Raw genomic sequence first — 22,535 nt, 5'->3', positions numbered from 1 at the left:
TTGATGAAGATTGCATATTAGGATTTCGAGTGGAGGATTGATGATAAAGACCACAAACCTAGGTGATATTGATGACCAAGGTAGGGTAGAATTTAAACCTTATGAAGATTGATCAAATCTCCCTCTACTAAGGATAGACTTATGACCCTAAGAAAAGAGGATATAAAAGGATAGTGGTTTGGATCGACCACAAAAGGATTGAGAAAATATGCTTGGGGGAGATGATTTCCTAAGCACACAAGCCAAGATGATTGATTTGATTTAAAATAAAGGTCTAAATAAAACTCTCACAAGGTGTTTACCTTGGATTAGGGTTGATGATTGATTAGGGGATGATCGGTTGATGGGTGATTGGATTACCAAATTAGAAAGATGGATTGATTGATTGATTAGAATTTTGGCGATTTGATTGGATTAGAAGGAGAATGATTATGGAAGAAAGGGGAAGGCTACCCAAAGTTGGATGAATGATTTGGACAAAAATGTTGGTTGAGGAAGGATGATTGTTTGGATGGATGAAAGTGGATTGAGGATTGGTGAATTGCTTGGATAGATAGAAATAGATTAGGAATTTTATGATGACAAGATGGAATTTGGAAAGAGGAAGAATTGATTCATTCGAGGAAGGATGGACTTGGCAAAAGATATCAAGCAATGAATACACGTTGGCCACATAGCATGCTATCCTAGGAAGTTGGATGAGGAGGAAAACCTTTTCTTGATGACTTTGGTACACATCCAATAGCTAATAAGAATACGACCGTTGAGTCTCATGCAATGGATTCTCAATGCCGTATTAGCCGACTCCAAATGCTAATGGGGGCATGAAATGGCAAGTCTTTTGGGGGAGTTACTATCTCCCTTGCACAAAGATTATCCATCTTTCGGAGGTGAACCAGGTGGCTTCTATTCCTAGGGCTCTTAGTAAAGATTTTCGTTCGAAGACTACCCCTTGTAGTCATGCAAACGCGATTGAGGCCTATAGCCCTACAAAGTACTAAGCACAAAAGTATTCATGCAAGCGTGATTTAGACCTCAAGGGGCCCTACAAAGTGCTTGATATGAGTATAAACTCAAATAGATCCATCCTTCGAGATTTTCATCTCAAAAGGCCTATTTATTATAGTGAGTTAGAATGCTTGGGTTTTAGCCGTACTCACTTGTGTCATTCCTCTCTCACCAAATCGGGAGGGCAGGCCTACTAAGGGTAAAAGGGTGCAAGCAAATAAGAAAATTTTTAAGGGTCTGGATTTCTGATTGTTTATATAGACAAGAGCATACTCTCCTACCTCTATGCTTTCCTCAAATACATAAAGAAAATTCTTCTTTTACCCAATGAAATTTAAGTGCCTAAGAAAATGATTAAAAAGACACAATGTTTGTTTGTATCTCCTTAGACAACCTGCAAAAACAATGAATTAGTAGTCCTATGATTTGAGTAATAGATTCTTTGACAAGCGGAATCTTGGACTAACGTTTTGTAAAACTGTAGGTTACGCTGTCAAAATTATCAAAAAAATAGAGAACAAAAATGGGTTAGGATTAGTATTGAGAAGTTCATATCACCAAAACCCCTTTGTTTTTCATACGAGTAAGAAGAAAGCAGCAACTCGTAAGAGTTTTCTCAGGAACCTGTACGAGAAAATACACATACTAGTATGATGCAGAACAAAAACTTGTTCTGCATCAGAGAGAAACTCGTACTAGTATTAACAGAAAGAAGAAAGACAGAAGATAGAAACTCGTACAAGTATCCTCACATGCCCATACAACAACTACTAGATGCCCATACAAGTAATGAAACAAAATTGTTCTGTGTGCAATAGAAATTCGTATGATCTTTCGCACTGGAAACGTGACCTACAACTTTTCAAAACACAAAAACTCGCAAAAACATCAAATTAGGGACGTGGGTCCCACTGGGCATGCCAAAATGAACATGTTGTAAACTAGGATTGAGAGGAAAATGGTTAGTTTGAACACAAATATGCATAAAACATCAAACAAATGCAATAAACACCATTATACCCTTTTAAGCTTCCACTTGTTCCTCGAATTGAGTGGGATGAAGTGAAGGCGCCCCTTTGATTGCTCCACTTGATTTTCTCTTTTGATTGGTGTGGATGTGGATTGGTCTCAAGTGCTCAACAAGATTGATGGATTAGGGATTTGGATTTGAATGATGAATAGAAGGATTTGATAGAGGATAATGAGGAAATATGATAGGAGAAGAAATTGGCATCATAAGGATAGAAGAAATGGAAGACTCTTTTTTTAGAAGGAAAGATGCTCCAATTTATAGATTGAAGAAGGCCAATGGAGGGCCAATATTGATTTGCTTATGAAAGGATAATATTGATTCAAGATAGTGGACATGGATCAAGGATGCATTGGAGAAATAAAAAAGGAATATAAAATTCCTTGAAAAGAGGGAAGGAAAGCAAATTTGAATTTCAAAATGAGGATGCATAGGGGGATTCCAATAAATTTGAATTTCTTTAAGAGGTTCAAGATTGATGTGACATGAGTGGGGGAATTTAAAATTGGAGAATAATGATAAGTGGGATTATGAGAGATTCTAGAAGAATTAATTAGGTTGAGTGGGGATTAGGAAGAGTGATTTGTAGGAATCACATGATTAAGTTAATTAATTAAAATTAATTAACTGGGTGGTTTAAGAGGAAATAATTATTAGAGGGACTTTAGAAGAATAGGGAAATAATTAATTTATTTGATAAATTAATTATTGGACAATAGTGACAGGATCAATTAAATTAGATTTAATTAACACCGAGAGGAATAAGGATAACACAATTAAATCAATTAATTATGTTGACAGATTTAAATTGATTAAATATTGATTTCATTAATTTTAGGTGTCTACATCTACTGTCAGATATTTCATAATTTTTGGAAGTAAATGTTACATTAGAAGAGATGATGCATTGGGAAAATTTGATCCTAGAAGTGATGAAGGAATATACTAAGAGAAAAGCATATAGATGTTATAACAAAAGATTGAATAGGATAACAGAGAGCATAAATGTCAAGGTGGATGAACATGGCAGTAATCAGATCAGATCATATGATTCTGGACCAGAATATGAATTTATCAAACCTAAACTAGTAATGCATGAAGTTGCTCAAAACAGTGAGCCTATCACTCCGGTAACATCAGAAAGAGTCAATAAATCAAGAAAAATCAAAGACTCCTAGGTATGTGAAACTAAATCATTATGAAGATTAGATCATTAGGGATTGTTGCATGGTGTGTGCCCTTGGTTTCCTTGTGTTGTGCACCGCAGTGCTTGGGTTTGTGTCATGTCTTAACCACCTCCTATGGATTATATTGGTTTCATGGATTAGAAAGAAACAATCATGTACTCCATTATCTACTGTTGAAGTGGAATATGTAGTTGCTACTACCAACTGTACTCAGATTTTATGGATGAAACAAATGTTAAAAAATATAAGGGTAATTTATGATGAGCCTATTGTTATTCACTATGATAATACTTCTTCTATTGATATGTCAAAGAATCTAGTATTTCATTCCAAATCAAAACACATTTTTATAAGGTACAATTTCTTGAAGGAAAATGTTGAAGCAAAGGAAGTCAGATTGGTTTATGTGCCTACTAAGGAGCAGATTGCAGATATTCTAACTAAACCATTGCCTAAAGATACTTTTGAACATCTTAGAGATCAGTTAGGGGTTACTAACCCTCTGGAAGAGATTTAGAGATGTGGGAATGCATCAATCTGGTAAGCTTATCACATATTTTCCTTGATCAGGGTTGATGAGATGATGCTACTACTCACGAGGAGTAGTCAGCTGTTTGGTTCAGTATTTTTGATTTGGTATCCATCTTTTGTCATTGATGTCAAATGGGTATAGGTGGCATTCATGTGAAATCAATCATATCTTTGAGGGAGATTGTTGGCATTCCTTAGCACTTGGATGTTTTTCATATTCAGTGTTTCCATCAATGCCAAAGGGGGAGATTGTTGGCAATATGTTGGATTTAGTTAAGTATTGTCATTGATGTCAACACTGTATCCTAGTTGGAGACTATCTCGGCTAGACCAATCCCGGTTAGTCTTGGTGATCATCTTGGTTTTGGCTATGATTCTAATCCGGTATGATCAGATCTCTGGAATCGGTTTTGGATCCTTACTCTGGATGGTTATTTGTTTGCCATATTTTGTTGGTTCATGTTTTGGTGCTCTGATAACTATCACTTATGGTCCCACTTGGTATTTCTCGGTACTAGTTATCTTTACCGGTGTAATGTGGTGAAAATTAACGAGGGAAGATCAAGTGGAAAGCTTTACTCCCCTCAAAAGAGGAGTGAAATTTTCACAAAGGATTCCCTTCAACTTCTCACGCACATTACATTTAAAAGAGGGGGGTTGAATTCACTAGATCAAATCCCTATGGAAAGAGATTGAATGCTAAGTGAATTGTAGGAAATTAACAATGAATTTGGAAAGTAAAGTAACCCTATTTTAAAATAGACAAGTTGAATTAAGCGAATTGAGACTAAGGGTAAAGATGATAAAGAAACAATTATATCTTGAGATAGAGATGCAGGATGAAGCTATGCACCTGGAATTAGTAGTAAAATATCAAGATGAAGCCTCCCTATAAATTTGAGGAAAATTTGTCGGGACCGGGTTGAATTTGCACTTGGTCCTCCGAAAAATCCATGCACCGAAAACATTTTTTCATCTCTGAAACAAGTAAACGAAAAGAAATGTCTGAAGTAGAATCCACCTCAAGAGAGGATACAATTGAAATGTTGATAGAATTGCTTGAAAGGATATGTGGAATAGAATGTCTTTAATGTTGATAGACATCTCCTCTTCAATGGTTGAATCATTGATTTAAATGCAACACCTAGCCTTGAAAGGAGACTTGAAATGCTCAATGGATGCTTGGATGCTTGAATGTTTGCTTGTCTATTTTCGTCACTATGCTCATGAACTTAATTTCTGCTTGACTTTGCTTCCAAACTTTTTTGTCATCTTCAAATGGGAGGGGAAATGTTCCTTATATACTTGCCAATTATGGGTATTTAGCTGATTTTCTATCTTAGATTGACATAGGAAAACTTTTTCCTGCTCACATTTGACAAGCCCAATGCAAATTTTGATCAAGGGAGGCCCAAAATAGGGCTAGGATAGGGGCACCACATCCCTGTTCTGCCCTAATTTAGGATAGGCAGTGATAATAAGTAATGTGGGGTGGTAGAAAATGCAAGTTTTTGATGTTTTGAGCATGTCTCTAGTCTCCAATCAGGCTTAGGGATTCATCTGCCAACGCAAAGACACAAATGCGGTCTAAAATTGTGAGGGTCGCAATTTTATGATGCTACATTTAACCCCCACTTTAGCGGGAGTATAATTGTATGCTAATACTACTGGTAAAGTACAAGGAAATGAGATTGAAAGACTTTCACCATGTCAAGGAGGCAAGATATACCAAGCCCCCAATGGACTAAGGATCTTATGACTTCGATTGACAAAGTAAAAGGGAAGATCAAGAGGGAGAACCATGGCTGCAAGTAGTAAGGTTCCCCTCACTATGAGTCATGAAAAGCAAGGATACCAAAAATTACAAAGCAAAGCCAAGTTCACTAAGAAACTCCAAGTATCAAGAGGGAAAATATGAGCGGAGTGTATGCCCCCACAATAAAGCGATCGTGTAGCCTTATCGGGAGTGAATGCTTTAAGGTAGGATACACCCAAGGGAGAGAAAGAGAAGGAGCACGTTATCACAAGGATTTAGCCCCCAATCGAGGAATAAACCCAAGGATAATGAACATAAAACACAAAGCACAAGGTGGCTTTGCTTTCCTCGGGGTCAATATGTTGTATGAAAACTCATGTATATCATGTATATATGCATAGAATAGTCATCATTCCCCAAAGAAAGGAAACCATCTTGGAAGAAAGGGAACACATGTGTCTTTTGAGTCAACATGAAAGAGACAAAAATATATCTCAATGCTTTGCATTGTCCTCAAGTAGACATCACTAGGGACAAAAAATAGAAGAACAGAGATACACATAGAAGAATTGGCACAAAAGAGAAAGAAAGGAGAGAGGTAGAGGATCTACGGTGCTAATGCATCTAGTCTAGCACATCATCCACCTCCTGATCTTGTTGATCACTATTTCAGGAAGGCAGGAAACATGCTAGAGGAGCGACATTGAGCACAACAGATGGAGCTATCACAAGATCCAAACAGGGACTAGGCCCATGTGCTAAGTCACTTTGTTCGATTCGAGGAGCTAGGATCAAGGCTTTTGAAAATTCTGTAGATAAATGTTTGTCAACATCAACATATTCATATTCATTATTAGAAGCATTAGGAGTTGTATTTCCATCATGAATAACATTTTCACCTATTTCTTCATCAAGATTTATAGAAAGAGGAGCCCTAACATGAATAGAAGTAAAACCATCACATGTTTTTTGCAACTTATGATTTGGGGATTTATGTTCAACATCTTGATTAGGAGAAAATGGAATCATGTCAATTATTGGTGTTTTGGGAGATTGAATATTTTGAGAATCAACTTCACAATCTCTAGCATGAAGTTTTCATCGGTGATCTCTCGCACAATGATTCCATCGAGTCTTAGCGAAAGGGTGAGAAGGAGGAATATTTATTGAAGGAGGAATGTTTGTTGAAGGATAAATATTTGTTGAAAGAGGAATGTTCTCATCTTTGGTAGTTGGATGGTTAGGTTTAGGTCTCTTATCTTTGCAAGAGAAAGGAGGTGGAACTATGTATAACTTAGTGTGAACCTCAATAGGGAGTGAGATAGAATAAATAGTAGCACAAGAAAATCCATCAATAACTTAACAACCACATTAGTATCATCATAGATTGGTTGATGAAAATGTACAGTATGAAGATATTCTTTAGTGATGGCATTAACCATGCAAGAGGGAACAATAAGAACACCTTGACAAGGTTTGCCTTGGATCTTCGCAACTATGTATAAAGGGCCATTGAGTGCTCTAATGATCTCACTAGGGTAAAATATGATACATTGATCCTTAGGTGTTAGTTGTTTCTCTACCATATTCACCAAATTTGGAGCCGTAGTAGTGAGATCAGAGGGAGAGAAAGAGGTATGTTCAATCTCAATAACATTAGAGGAATGGGAGGGTAAAGGATAATTGAAAATCTTAAGATTTTGATTGGGAGGAGCTACTGATTTGTTTCCCTTATCATTCATGCCTACCACATATATAGTATTATTATCAATCAAGTCTTGAATCTTACTTTTTAATACAAAATATTTCTCAGTATCATGACCAGGTTGACGATGAAATTGACAAAAAGAATTATTATCAAAGTAAGGTGAGGCTGCCTTAGAAGAGTCAACTGGTTTGATTGGAGGAAGTTTGATAATGTTTCTTTGTAACAACTGAGACATGATGTTATGCAAAGATTCATTCAAAGGAGTAAATTGTACTTCTCTTTTGAAAAATTTAGAAATAGGAGGCACACCTGTTGTAACATTCACGTTATTGTTGTTGATGGTGTCATTGAATTTGATGAAGCCTTTGTTCTATTTCAACTTCACAAATAGTTGTTGAGCACTCTCACCCTTATCACTTGGAGCCATAGGAGTAGATTGCTCCAGTTGACTCACAGTCAGTTAATAATTGTGAAGTGTTGCGCACAACTAGGTAAAGGAAGTAAACTCAGAAAGGAGAAGTTTTTCCCTATTGTCTTTTTGCAAATTAGAAATGAAAATTCTTTAAATATCATTATCAGGCACTGAAAAATAAATTTGAGAACACAAATGCTTATATCTACCAATGAAATTAGTCACTTTTTCTTTAACACCTTGTTTACAATGCATTAAATCAGTCAAAGTGATTTTAGGACCTATGTTGTTTTGAAATTGTTGAATAAAAGTATTTGATAATTGCTGATAAAAAGTAATAGAATAAGATGGAAAAGAGCAATACCATTGTAAAACCATATCTCTTAATGTTCTAGTAAACAATTTGGCAAGCAATCTTTGATCATAAGAAAATTCAGTGCACAAAGTTTGGAATGTTTTGACATGTGTTAAAGGATCACCTTTTTCCATTATAGAGTTCCAATTGAGGGACTTCAACATGTTTAGGAGGGATGGATCTAACAATATCAAGATAAAGTGGGCTTGCAACATCAAATGTGGGCACACTAAACTTGGATTGACTCATAGAAGCGATTTGTTGTTGCAATGATGACACAGTTTGAGAAAGGTTATTAATGGTTGCTTCGGTTGAAGAATTTATGTTTGACATGTTTTATTGAGAAGGTGGTGTGATGTTATTGAAAGAAGGCATTGATTGAGAATAAGGTGGTGGGACACTATGATAATTAGGCATAGGTGATGATTGTGTAGGAAATGGGACACTAAAAGGAGGAGTAAAATTATTGAGCGAATTGCCCCCTTGTGTCACATTGATTGGTTGAGAGACAATAGGAATACTCATTGTAAGCATAGATAAATATGGAGGATTCAAAGAAGAAGAGGGATTTCCCCCATGACTAATGGTTGTAGGTATGACATGTTGAGTTCATGTAGCCATGATGTTTGAAGTGAAAGTAGGAATGCTAGTCATTGAAGTGGTCAAAGGAATAGAATGATTTATTTGTGTAGAAGGTTGTGAATAACCTAAGTTCTTAGCATAACTCTTCATAGGCATAACATTAAAATCAACAATGTGAGCAATACCACGCAATATATCAATTCCATTCTTATCACTTTGAATCATGCATTTTAGACCTTTAATTAATGGAAGAGCTTCACTATTGGGATATTATTGGTACATCCATTGTTGGAAGTTGTCGAATTGATTGTCCAATTTTGATAGTTGATCTACGAAAACTCTAGTCAAAGCTTCTTCTTCATCATGGGAATCATCAATTGGGTAGATAAGGACGTTATTAGGATGAGAAGAATTAGTAATATCCTCATTGTAGAAGTCACCCAAATTATGTTCCATCTCTTTGGGAATTAAACCTTGAGAAGCCTTAATTCTAATGCTTTGTCTAACAAGGATAGTAGAGGTAGGAATAATAGTTGTGAAACTCATGCACGAGAGGGAAAATTTGAATTTTGAATTTTGGGGACAAAGTTTGCAAAATTGAATAATGCAAAAATCCAAGAAAATTATGATTAGACGATTTGAACTTTGTGGAAATAAGGAATGACACAATATCCAAGAAAATTTATGATGAATAAAAAGAGATTGAAATTTAAAATTAGGGCCAACAGGATACCACTTAACTCAAATTAAAATTGACAAAATTAAGATTTTAAAATTAGGGCAGATTATAAGTAACCACTTAATTTTAAATGTTTCCTTGAAAGTTCTGATGTTGAAATTGGGAAGTATTTTTTATTTTAGAGGGATCAGAATTCGACAAAATCAGCCAATTTTTTGGATTTAAGCAATTAAATATAGTCATAACATTCTCTCGAAATTTTGGGAAAAAAGTGATGCACTAGGTTGAACGTGTACCTTGTCCGCCCACCTTTTTCGAAAATTTTGAAGGATGATAGCTACGATGATTTTAGAGCTAACCCCAAAAAATTGATTGATTTTACGAACTCTAGATAGGCGAAATTAAGGTTTGAATGTCAAAATAGGACCCTATTAGGGTTTTGAAAAAGATAAGAAATTGAATTGCAAATTTGAAAAAGGTCAAACCTAATGGATAGGGCCACCTTGAATAATATTTAGAAAACTGAAATTGATTGAAATTTACACAAAATCCAAGTAAATTTGAAAATTAGAATTTTAGGACCTAACCACGGAATTTTGAAATTTTGAATTTTGGAAGGAGGGAAATTGAAAATTTGAATTTTAGGAAAGAAGACAAGTCTGAAAATAGTCCCAAAACTGAAAATTAAATGTGAATCCAATATTTGATTTTTAAAAATTAGGGTTTTGATAATTAACCACTTAATTTTGTAAATTTGATTTGCAAAATGAATAGACAATGAAAGAATTGAATGTAATTTTCAGATCTAAGATAATAGATAGCATTTTTTTTTTTGCAAAACACAAGTTCAATTTCAATTTTAACTTGATTTAATTAACCACTAAGTTTTGCAAGAAAATTAAAGTTGTAAATGAAAAATATGCAATAATTTTCAATGTAAAGCATGTAAGCACGTCAAGTTCACCAAAATGTAATGTGGTGAAAAGTAATGAGGGGAGATCAAGTGGAAAGCTTTACTCCCCTCAAAAAAGGAGTGAAAGTTTCACAAAGGATTCCCTTCAATTTCTCATGCACATTACATTTAAAAGATGGGGGTTGAATTCACTAGATCCAATCCCTATGGAAAGAGATTAAATGCTAAGTGAATTGTAGGAGATTGACAATGAATTTGGAAAGTAAAGTAATCCTCTTTTAAAATTGAAAAGTTGAATTAAGAGAATTGAGACTAAGGGTAAAGATGACAAAGAAGCAATTATATCTTGAGATAGAGATACGGGATGAAGTTGTGCACCTAGAATTAGTAGTAAAATATCGAGACGAAGCCTCCCTACAAATTTGAGCAAAAGTTGTCGGGACCGGGTTGAAGTTGCAACAGGTCCTCTAAAAAATTCGCGCGCTGAAAAGGGTTTTTGTGTGTGTCCTAAACACACAAAAAAGAGAGGAAAATGTTGTTTGGATTGGGGGATTGCCTTCAGGTCAAACCCCATTTTTGAACTAACCAAGTGATTGAAAATACTTGCAAGTAAATGAAAAGAAATGTCTAAAGCTAAAGTAGAATCCACCTCAAGAGAGGATGCAATTGAAATGTTGATAGAATTGCTTGAAATGATATGTGGAATAGAATGTCTTGAATGTTGATAGAGATCTCCTCTTCAATGGTTGAGTTCTTGATTTGAATGCAACACCTAGCCTTGAAAGGGGACTTGAAATTCTCAATGGATGCTTGGATGCTTGAATGTTTGCTTGACGCTTATCATCACTATGCTCATAAACTTAATTTCCATTTGACTTTGCTTCTGAACTTTTTTTATTATCCTCAAATAGGAGAGGAAATGTTCATTATATACTTGCCAAGTAGGGGTATTTAGCTGATTTTCCATCTTAGTCTGACATAGGAAAACTTTTTCCCATTCACATTTGACGATCCCAATGCAAAGTTTGATCAAGGGAGGCCCAAAATAGGGGTAGGACAGGGGCACCATGCCCTGTCCTACCCTAATTTAGGACCAGTGATAATAGGCAATGTGGGGTGGTAGAAAATGCAAGTTTTTGATGTTTTGAGCATGTCTCAGGTCTCCAATCAGGCTCAGGGATTCATCCGCAAAAGCAAAGACCCAAATGCAGTAAAAAATTGCAAGGGTTGCAATTTTATGACGCTACAACCGGTAAGTGATATTTGGTGTTTCAGTTAGATGATTTTGGTTTGGCATATGGAATCGATTTCTATCATGTTGAAGGTGCTTCTTGATCATATTATGAGTGTTTGGTGACTTTGCATTGGCTGGTGTCTTTTTATGGTGGTCCTATTTGGATCCGGTTAGACTTTCTGTGTTACTTCACTAAGGGTTTCTACCAGTTGGTGAAGCGTGTTGTATTTTGGTCTTAGCAGAATTTCTGATGGATGGAATTGTTTGGTTACTTGATTTAGGTCCATGCTATGTAATGTAAATCATAATATTGGTCTGGTGATTCCGTGTAATGTGATTTTCATTATTATGGGTTTATGGGTTTAGGGTTTAGCCAACCTTGTCAATAAGGTTGATGATCTATATTTATAGGTGACTTATTCATGTAATTTACATAGGGATGGGATGGATGGCTATGTCTGCATTATTAGAGGAAATTTTATGTGTAAACAAGTGATATAGCATTTGGTGAAGGTTTTTGTATTGTAGGGCAGACATCGATGCTTAATCAGAATTGTATCAAGCATTAGGAGATGCTACTTTCATAGTTCATTCTTTCTGGATTGTAGTCCTATAATTTTGTAAGTCAGTGAGACTTCTTTTTGTGATGAGTAGTGAGCTCTAGGTGGTTGGCCTGATTGCAACTGTAATCCCCATTTTAATTTCACATACTGCTACAAAAGTATTATCTGATTGTGGGTAGGGTTTCCCACCATGGTTTTTCCCTTTACCGGGTTTTCCACGTCAAAATATTGGTATTCTATGTACTGGGCTTTCATTTTCTATTCTTCATTGTATTGGTTTCTTTGTGCTTTGGTTTAATTGTTTTGATATGCATAGGTTCTAATTTCTTATTGTAAACTGATTCACCCCCCCCCCCTCTCTCAGTTTACTCCCTCTATCATATCTGTCTAACATTGTAAAATTCTAAGGTAAGACAATAAAGAATTAGATTAAAACAGTTGTAATGGTGGGAAAATGATGAATGGTAGATCAAGAAGGAAACTACCCTTTCCCTCAAAGAGAGATGAGAGCTTCGCTATCGATTACCATTCAAACACTTTTCACCATATTACATTAGAAAGAGAAGAGGATAGTTCCCTAGATTCAATCCCTCCACACGAAGATGGTAGATTGAATTCTGAATGAATTGGGAATGCTAAGTTGATCCCCTCTTTCTTGTTTGAAATGGAAAGGAAATTGATTGAATTATGTAGTGCAAAAGTGACAAAGAGTTGATTATAACTTGAGATTGGAATATGGGATGAATTTGTGCACCTGCATCTGGTAGTAAAATGTCGAGACAAAGTCGCCCTGCAAATTTGAGGAAAAGTTGCCCGAACCGTGGTGGGAACGTACACGATCCTCCGAAAAATCCGTGAAACGAAAAGGGTTTTTCCACCTCTGCAAATGAAGTATGAATCCAAAAGTATAGTTGTGCACCTGCAACATACACATAGAAAAGAGAGGAAAATGGGTTGGGATTGGCGGTTTGCCTTTAGGTCAAACCCTGGTTTTGGAATTAACCAAGTAATGAAAGAAAGTACTTGCAAGTAGATGTAAATGAAAGACTGGATTGCAAATCACATCACGGGAGGTTTTGATAGCAATGTTGATAGAAGTGCTTGTGTGGAATTCAATGTGATGATATGATGAAAGAATAAGTATCTGGTCACCTATTAAGAGGGGCAGGTGAATCAGTAGATAGAAAAACTGATAATAAACTTCACCAATCAATCTCTCAAAGTAAACTTAGAATAATAACTTTGTCAAGAGAAAAAAACTCATAAGATAAACTGGTTGTATATTACAACAAATTAACAGTAAACAACTTCTTCATATCTCAATACTTCTGGTTATCATGACTTATCAAAAATAGTTAAGTAGTTAAGTAAATCAACCATGAAAATATAACCACAAAAACATTGACCACTTGGACACAAAATAATTTTGACGTGGAAACCCAAATAGGTAAAAACTACGGTGAGATGAGACTCACAAGATAATATATGAACTCTTCTGAAGTTCACCATGTTAGGAGCCTAGCCTGTTAAAGCTTTACAAAAAGTCCTATTAAGAACTGATCTTGTTAGGAATCACCCGGTTAAGGGATTGACTACAAATGCCTTGTTAGAAGCAATACCCTATAAGGAGTAACCTTGGTAGACGATTTGAAAATCCAATCTAATGGACTACCTTGTTAAAGGATTTTAATAGCACCATGCTTGTTAGAGCTTACCCGGTTAGGGGATTTCAATTCTGCTATAATTGTTAGAAAACAACAAGAGTTTGTTGATCTATCTGAATAGCACTACACTTGCTTGATCAGATCCATTTCATGCTCCTATCTGCCTTTACTCAAACTGTAGATACATCATCTGGTTTGACAACCACACACTCAACTGAACTGTGTCTCTCTTTTCCAACTCTCTTAAAACTAAACAACTTCATTGACCTTAAATACAAATCAATCAGATTGGTAACACAACAAAAACCTAATTCTCTCATAGAGATTACAAACAAATTCAGTTCAAGTATGACCATTGGATTGCATAGCAATCTTTGCACATCAATCAAGAAAACCTTGATTGCTCCTTAATCATCACTTCATCAAACTTAGTAACTCATCACGCACTTTGCATTAGATGCAATACATTTGCTCATTCCCTAGACAAAAACCATTACAATAACTTACCAAAATCTCTTGGAATTGTCTTCATACAAAAATCATGTGTGTCATCATCATTACCTCTCATCATCAGATCATGAACTAATATAACTAATTCACCAAACTTAATCGGTTAGGGTTTATCAAAAAACTACAGGTAGGGTGTACTGGTTACAACAATAGATAAGGTTTACACCTTTACATTGGTTACCGATTCACTCCACAAATTCTTCCTACTGGTTACAGTAACAATATTACAACAATATCATTACCATTTTAATTGACAACATAACATATTATTAATGTAATCTTCATGCAAATGCCAACAATGTCCCCCTTTGGCATTTATGGCAATACAAATATCAATACCATTGACTATTGTGTGATTGTGAATAGGAATCCTAGTTTACATTACCAAGTATTCACCATGTTTGCTATGTCTTTAGCTTGTCACTGGTTCTCCTTCCCATAATCACATAATTCTTCTCCCCCTTTGACAGCAATGCCAAATTGAAAGTAAAACATGTAATGTCAAATTTCACAATGCATCATCAACAATCTGAAACTTGATGCTCCCCCTGTGGAATACATCCACTTTTACACCAACCCTCCTATAAAATTCTACAAATAGCTCCAGGACTGATGTAATCTACATCATACTTAACTGACTTCATGAAGAGGGACAACCCCTAACTAACATCTAAGATAGTCAAAAGTAGTCTTAGGCAGAGGTTTAGTAAAAATATTTGCAAGTTGCTCCTTGGTAGAAACATGCTCCAAGATAACATCTTTACACTAAGCTTTCTCCCTCAAGAAATGATACTTCAATTCAATATGCTTGGTTCATGTGTGCAAAACAAGGTTCTTGGAAATATTTATGGCGCTTGTGTTATCACATAAAATCTTTTTAGGTTCTGAAATCTTCATCTTAAAACCTTCCAAAATGTGTCTCATCCATATAGCTTGTGTGCAATTCATGTAAGTTGCAACATACTCAACTTCGGTAGTAGATTGTGAAGTACAACTCTTCTTTTTACTACTCCATGAAACAAGCCTTCCTCCAAGAAAAAATGCTCCGCCGGTTGTGCTTTTTTGGTCATCAACATGTCCTGCCCAATCTGCATCTGTGTACACCTTCAAATTAGAATTTCTTCCATATGGATACCATAACCCATAATCAACAGTACCTTTCAAGTATCTAAAAATTCTTTTGGTTGCTATCATATGTGTTTCCTTAGGATTCTTTTGAAAACTAGCAACTATGCCAACTGCATGAGCTATGTTCGGTCAGCTGTGAACAACATAGTGCAATTTTCCAATCATTGACCTATATTCCTTCTCATCGACAGATTTGGACTCATCTTCCTTAGAAAACTTATAACATGTAACCATAGGTATCCCAATTGGTTTACAATCACTCATGCCAAATGTCTTCAAGACCTCTTTCGCATACTTTGATTGTGTGATGAAAATACCATTCTTCATTTGTTGTATTTGCAAGCCTATGAAAAATTCTATTTCTCCCACTAAAGACATTTCAAACTCATTTTTCATTTCATCTGCAAAATTGTTGCTCATGTCATCATTACCTCCAAATATGATATCATCAACAAATACTTCGCTAACTAGTATTTTATCTCCTTCAGATTTGAGATATACGTTACTATCATCATTGGTTCTTAGAAAGCCTATCTTCATTAGATGTGTATGAAGCCTTTCATACCATGCTCCAGGTGCCTTCTTTAATCCATATAAATCTTTATGTAATATTCATACCATGTCCTCCTTATCAGTCAGAGCATAACCATCTAGCTTCTCAATGTATACTTCTTCTTCAAGTATCCCATTCAAAATGCTGACTTAACATCCATCTAGTATACCTTGAATTTCTTGTGTGCTGCAAATGCGAGTAAAGTTCTGACACCTTCCAGTCTTGTCACTGGTAGAAAAGTCTCACCATAGTCTTCTCCTTCCTCTTGTGCATAACCTTTGCAAACCAACCTAGCTTTATTATGAACCATGACACCATCTTCATTCAACTTGTTCCTGAAAACCCACTTAGTTCCTATCACATTTTTATGTACCAGTCGGGGTACCAGGGTCCATGTGGTGTTCTTCTCAATTTGATCTAATTCCTCCTCCATAGCTTTAACCCAACGATCATCACCAAATGCTTCCTTAACAATTCTTGGTTCAATAGTGGAGATCATGCAAGAATTTTCTCTGATTCTTCTTCTGGTTAGTACTCCAGCATCCTTATCCCCAATAATTTGTTCAAGATTGTGATTCAGTCTCACATATCTTGGAATAACATGATCATTATCTTTAGGTTCAGCTTCTTCATTATCATCATCTTCTTCTGAATTTATCTGTTCCGGTTGGACTGGTACATCAATATTTGCTTTGCCAGTTTAAGATTTAACAGTTTCTAGTTCTAAAAACAAAATGCAAGGATCTTCATCCTTTTTCTCTGAACTAGTTTCCTTTGAGACTTCAAGAAATTCATCCACTTGAACATCAACACTCTCAATAATTCTTTGTGTCTGTTTGTTAAAACACTTGTAGGCCTTACTCTTGGTGGAATAGTCAAGAAATATACCTTCATCACTTTTAGCCTCAAATTTGCTAATATAATCACTTCTCTTAATAAAACATTTGCTTCCAAATATTCTAAAATAACTAGCATCAGGTGATCTACCATACCAATATTCATAAGGAATCTTGTCCTTACCTCTCTTTACCAGAATCCGATTCATAGTGTAGACATTTGTGCTGATAGCTTCTCTCCAAAAAGTTTTTCCTACACCTCCTTGTATCAACATCATCCTAGCAGCTTTAACAACTGACTGGTTGTTTCTCTCTGTGATACCATTCTGTTGTGGTGTCCTTGGTACAGAAAGTTTTCGCTTGATACCATTTCCTTCAAAATACCTAGTGAATTCCTCAGAAGTAAATTCACCACCCTGATCTATCCTTAGACAATTTATCTTCTTACCACTCTCTTTCTCAGTTAAGGCCCTGGATGCCTTGAACTTACCAAAAGATTCAGTCTTATCCTTCAATAATGTGACCCACATCATCCTTGAGCAATCATCAGTGAAGATCGTGAAATATCTGTCACCTTGAATACTTTTTGTTCTTATTGGTCCACAAAGATCTGTATGAACCAAATCTAAAAAATGTTCCGTAGAAAAAGATTTCCTCTCGAAAGTTGAGGATGTCATCTTTCCCAACTAACATTCTTTGCACAAAGCATTAACTGGTTTTTCTAAGTAAGGCGAACCTCTCATTGTCTTGGACTTACTCACTTTAACAATGTTATCAAAGTTTATATGACAAAATCTCCTATGCCAAAGCCAACTATCATCTATCTTTGCAATTAAACAGTTGCTGACTTTAGTATTAAGATGAAACAAGTTACCTTTAGTTTTGTTCTTGGTTGCAATCAGTTCACCTTTATTGTCACAAATCTTGCACATATCATTTTTAAATTCCAATGGGTATCCTTTGTCATTGAGTTCTGCCACACTCAAAAGATTGTTCTTTAGACCTTCAACCTAGTAGACATCATCTGCAGTACTCTTTCCATTAAGAGAAATAGTTCCCTTACCTTTAACCATGCAGGGTGAGCCATTACCAAGTCTTACAAATCCGCCATCAAATTCCTTCAGAGAAAGAAATTTTCTCTGATCATCGATCATGTGATGTGAACAACCACTATCAATGATCCAATCATCAGAGTTATCCATCCTAGATACTAATTCTTTTTGGTCTGACATCTCTTCTTTAATGGCTACAAACACAATATCTTCATTAGCATCACCATCAGATTCCTCATCAGTGATACCACCATCAACAACAATAAGACAATCTCTTTTTCCTTTTCCCTTGTACTTCTTGAATTTCTCTCATTTGTGCTCATTATCACCATTAGGACAATTAGCAGCAATGTGTCCAATCTTGTTGCATGCAAAACATTTTAAAGGTAATTTACCTCTATATTTACCTGTACCTCTAGGCAATCGCTTGGCCAACAATGCTTCAAGCTCAACTAAACTGTCTTCATCATCAATTTCTCTGTTGGATCTGGATTCATAACTGTGACTGGCATCTCTACTTTTCCTCACAGATGGGTTAGAAACAGAAGCTCTAAATGCAGACTCAGATTTTTGTACACTACCATCATAACCATTTAATTCAAAAGAAGTAAGCTTTCCAATGATGGAGTCAAGAGTTACCTTAGTTTTGTCAATGGACTTCAGCTCCTGAATAGATGCAACTTTGATAGCATAGATTGGTAGCAGGGTTCTCAATACCTTACTGATCACTATGGAATCTTACACTTTACCTCCTACACTCTTAATTTCACTGACTATCTCTTATATCCTTTGACCATACTGTTGCATATTCTCACCTTCAACCATCTGCATGTCATCAAATTTTCCTCTTAAACTCTCCTCTTTAGCAATCTTAACATGTTCATCGCCGCTATAGATCTCTTCAAGTTTTTTCCATACCTCATATGCAGTTTCAAGACCATGAACATCTACATACTCTGCATCAGACAAAGAACTAATAATAACCTCCAATGCTTGATGATTTTCTTGTTTCTCTTTCTTCTGGTCATCAATCAATATCCCAATAGGTGCAACATACTTAGTATTGACATGTTCCCAATACTGACTTCCCAGACTCTTGATATAAATTTTTATTTTGTCACTCCATATTATGTAGTTCTCTCTATTAAATTTCAGTTCTTCATCATGATCAATAGATCTTTACCTCAAGTTTCTAGGCTTAGACCTTAGAGGACCTGTAATGCTTTGATACCAATTGATGGTATGATGAAAGAATAAGTATCTGGTCAACTACTAAGAGGGGGGGTGAATCAGTGGATAGAAAAACTGATAATAAACTTCACCAATCAATCTCTCAAATTAAACTTAGAATAATAACTCTGTCAAGATAAAAAATCATAAGATAAACTGGTTGTCTCTTCCAACAAATTAACAGTAAAAAACTTCTTCATATCTCGATACTTCTGGTTATCATGACTTATCAAAAATAGTTAAGTAGTTAAGTAAATCAACCATGAAAACATAACCACAAAAACATTCACCACTTGACACAAATATTTTTGACATGGAAACCCAAATAGGTAAAAACCACAATGAGATGAGACTCACAAGATAATATTTGAACTCTTCTGAAGTTCACCCTTTTAGGAGCCTAGCCTGTTAAAGCTTTACAAAAAATCTTGTTAAGAACTGATCCTGTTAGGAATCACCCGGTTAAAGGATTGACTACAAATGCCTTGTTAGAATAAATACCCTGTAAGGAGTAACCTTGGTAAAGGATTTTAAAATCCAATCTAATGGACTACCTTGTTAGAGGATTTGAATAGCACCAAGCTTGTTAGAGCTTACCCGGTTAGGGGATTTCAATTCTGTTGTAATTGTTAGAAAACAACAATAGTTTGTTAATTTGTCTGAATAGCACTACACTTGCTTGATCAGATCCATTTCATGCTCCTATCTACCTTTACTCAAACTGCAGATACATCATCCAGTTCAAAAACCACACACTCAACTGAATTGTGTCTATCTTTTTGCCAACTCTCTTAAAACTAAACAACTTCATCGACCTTAAATACAAATCAATTAGGTCGATAACACAACAAAAACCTAATTCTCTCATAGAGATTACAAACAAATTTGGTTCAATTATGATCATTGGATTACATAGCAATCTATGCATGTCAATCAAGAAAACCTTGATCACTCCTTGATCACCGCTTCATTGAACTTAGTAACTCATCACGCGCTTTGCATTAGATGTAATACATTTTCTCATTCCCTAGACAAAAACCATTACAACAACTCACCAAAATCTCTTGGAATTGTCTTCATACAATAATCATGTGTCATCATCATTACCGCTCATCATCAGATCATAAACCAATATAAACAATTCACCAAACTTAGTCGGTTAGGGTTTATCAAAAAACAACAGGTAGGGTTTACCGGTTACAACAATAGATAAGGTTTACACGTTTACAATGGTTACTAGTTCACTCCACAAATTCTTCCTACCAGTTACAGTAACAATATTACAAAAATATCAAAAATATTATTACCGGTTTAATTGACATCAATGAAAACATAACATTGTTAGGATAACTAGTGAACAACAAAGAGTGGGGGGGTGAATTAGTTGTTAACAGATTATAACATTTAATCCACTTAAAAACCTTTAACCTAATTAAGTATCGATAAAGCAGAAATAAATACCAGTAAACAATTAAACAGATAATCAATGCAAACCAACCATACCACATAACACCATGATTTGTACATGGAAAACCCGAAAAGGGAAAACCCATGGTGGGAAGACTACCCACAGTTAGATGATACTTCTGTAGAAAGTATGTGATATAATGAGGGGTTTGCACATGCAGGAAGGCATGCTGCCTAAAGCATACTATGCATTACAAAAGAGTCTCACTGACTACAGAGAAGCTACCACCATCTCAGGATAAATGGACAACAATCCAATAGGGTGAACTTCTAAAGATAGAATTTACCATGCCTAATTACAGCCCCGGTTAAGCTCAATACTGGAGGCCTTTTACCTCTTCCTTAATCCCAATATGATCACCTATGATCAACCAAATCTTCTTCGCATATGATATTGCATTCTAAGACCATGAACACTTATTCCATTCCCATGCCACAATCTACAATTCACTAATACATTTGGGGTCAAATTCCGGCGGAGGTTTCCGACGGACAAGGAGCATAGTGTGAAAATTTGATTTTTTTTTTTAAAAAGCCTGTGTTCGTCGGAACTCTGATGACCTCGGGCATTTTATTAAAAAAAAAAAAACACAAGACATTTTCATTTTGAAAGCAAACCGAAGCAAGCGATGATCGTCTTGCCTCCCTGCCCCCCTGTCGGAGCGATCTCTACACAAGCAAGGTAAGGTTTTTTTTGCAATCAAAGGAACTCTTTGTTTTTCAATGAAGGGCAACTAATTTTTTTTTGCAATCAAGGGCAACTGGTTTTTTTTGCGAATTAATCCATTTTGTGCATATCCTGTGATCTTAAAATTCCATGAAATGACATCTCTTTGAGGTATTCCGTCATATAGTTCAGATGTCGTGTGTATGCTACCCCATTTTGCGATTTTTGTTATTGGAGCATTTGCAACTAATTTCTGACAAAAAACCCCCTTCGATTATGCTTTGATGGATGTCCATACCTTGTTCCAAAGCTCCTATTTTGGCACACGCAGGGAGGATGCTGGCAAACGTTGCATTGAGATAAACATGACTGTATTTCATGAGGATTTGAACTCAAAGCATTGGCACTATCACTTATGGCTATATTAGGTTTTTAAGACACTTTCATAGTGCACTTCACCTATCCTAATAATGGACTATCATGAGATTCTTAAGAATGGAAATACTCCAAACATTCATGCCCTCTATGTTGTCGTTGTGGTTTTCAATCATTGCGACTACATGCTTTTCAAGGACCAAGTAGTGTTCTTTTTTCATTGTTCTAGTGTGCTTCTCAAGCTGCACCAACATAGTTTTATTTAATGGCTTTGTTTTGATAGTGATTACTCCATGGCTTCCACTATCTTTTTCTTGGCACATTCAATGCATTGTCATCTATCACTACTATTTATTGTCCTTTTTACCTTTATTGAGGTTGTTCTCATACATTTCATTCACTTTGTCTATGAGTATATCTCAACCAATTCACTATTGTAAGTAGAAATAAAAGATTAGTCTCATCTCTTTTACTATTTTAGACCTTCATAGTAATCTTTGCAATATATCATTTCCTTCCAATTATATGGAATAATGATTTTCTTTTTATGGAATGTGATGAAGGCTTGAGTGTGTCTTCTTGAACTCACTTATTATCAACTCCTCTATGATTACCTTAGATCTTTGTGGCTAAGAATTGTTCTTGATGAACTTATGCTCTTTATTGATTTCTTTTACTACCATTATATTATCCTGAAAAAGGCTTGTTCAATGCTCCCTTAGCATGCATGTGCTCTCTTTGTATTGATCTAGGGCTACTCATTAATGTATCTATGGATTTCCCTTATTCACTATGTTGTGATAGTCATTTGCAGATTTGGGACTATCATCTTTCATAATTTGATGTCTTTAAGATGTGGGTACATTGCTTGACAAGAAAAGCTCAAGCATTTGTGAAGTTCAAAGAGTTTAAACCCCTTGTTGAATGGTCATCTAGTTGTTCTCTAAATGAAAAATTCTCAAGTAAATGAGAAATTCACTCAAAATGTTTTATCCACAACTAAAAGAAAACAACTAACCACTACATATATGCATCAACAAAACAGTGTTGTATAGAGACCTAATCATGCCTTCATGGATATGTAGATCAAGTTCC

Source organism: Cryptomeria japonica, chromosome 8 (genome assembly GCF_030272615.1).
Source record: "Cryptomeria japonica chromosome 8, Sugi_1.0, whole genome shotgun sequence".
Lineage (NCBI taxonomy): Eukaryota > Viridiplantae > Streptophyta > Pinopsida > Cupressales > Cupressaceae > Cryptomeria > Cryptomeria japonica.
The sequence above is the reverse complement of the archived record's forward strand: the minus strand, read 5'-3'. Positions refer to the sequence as shown.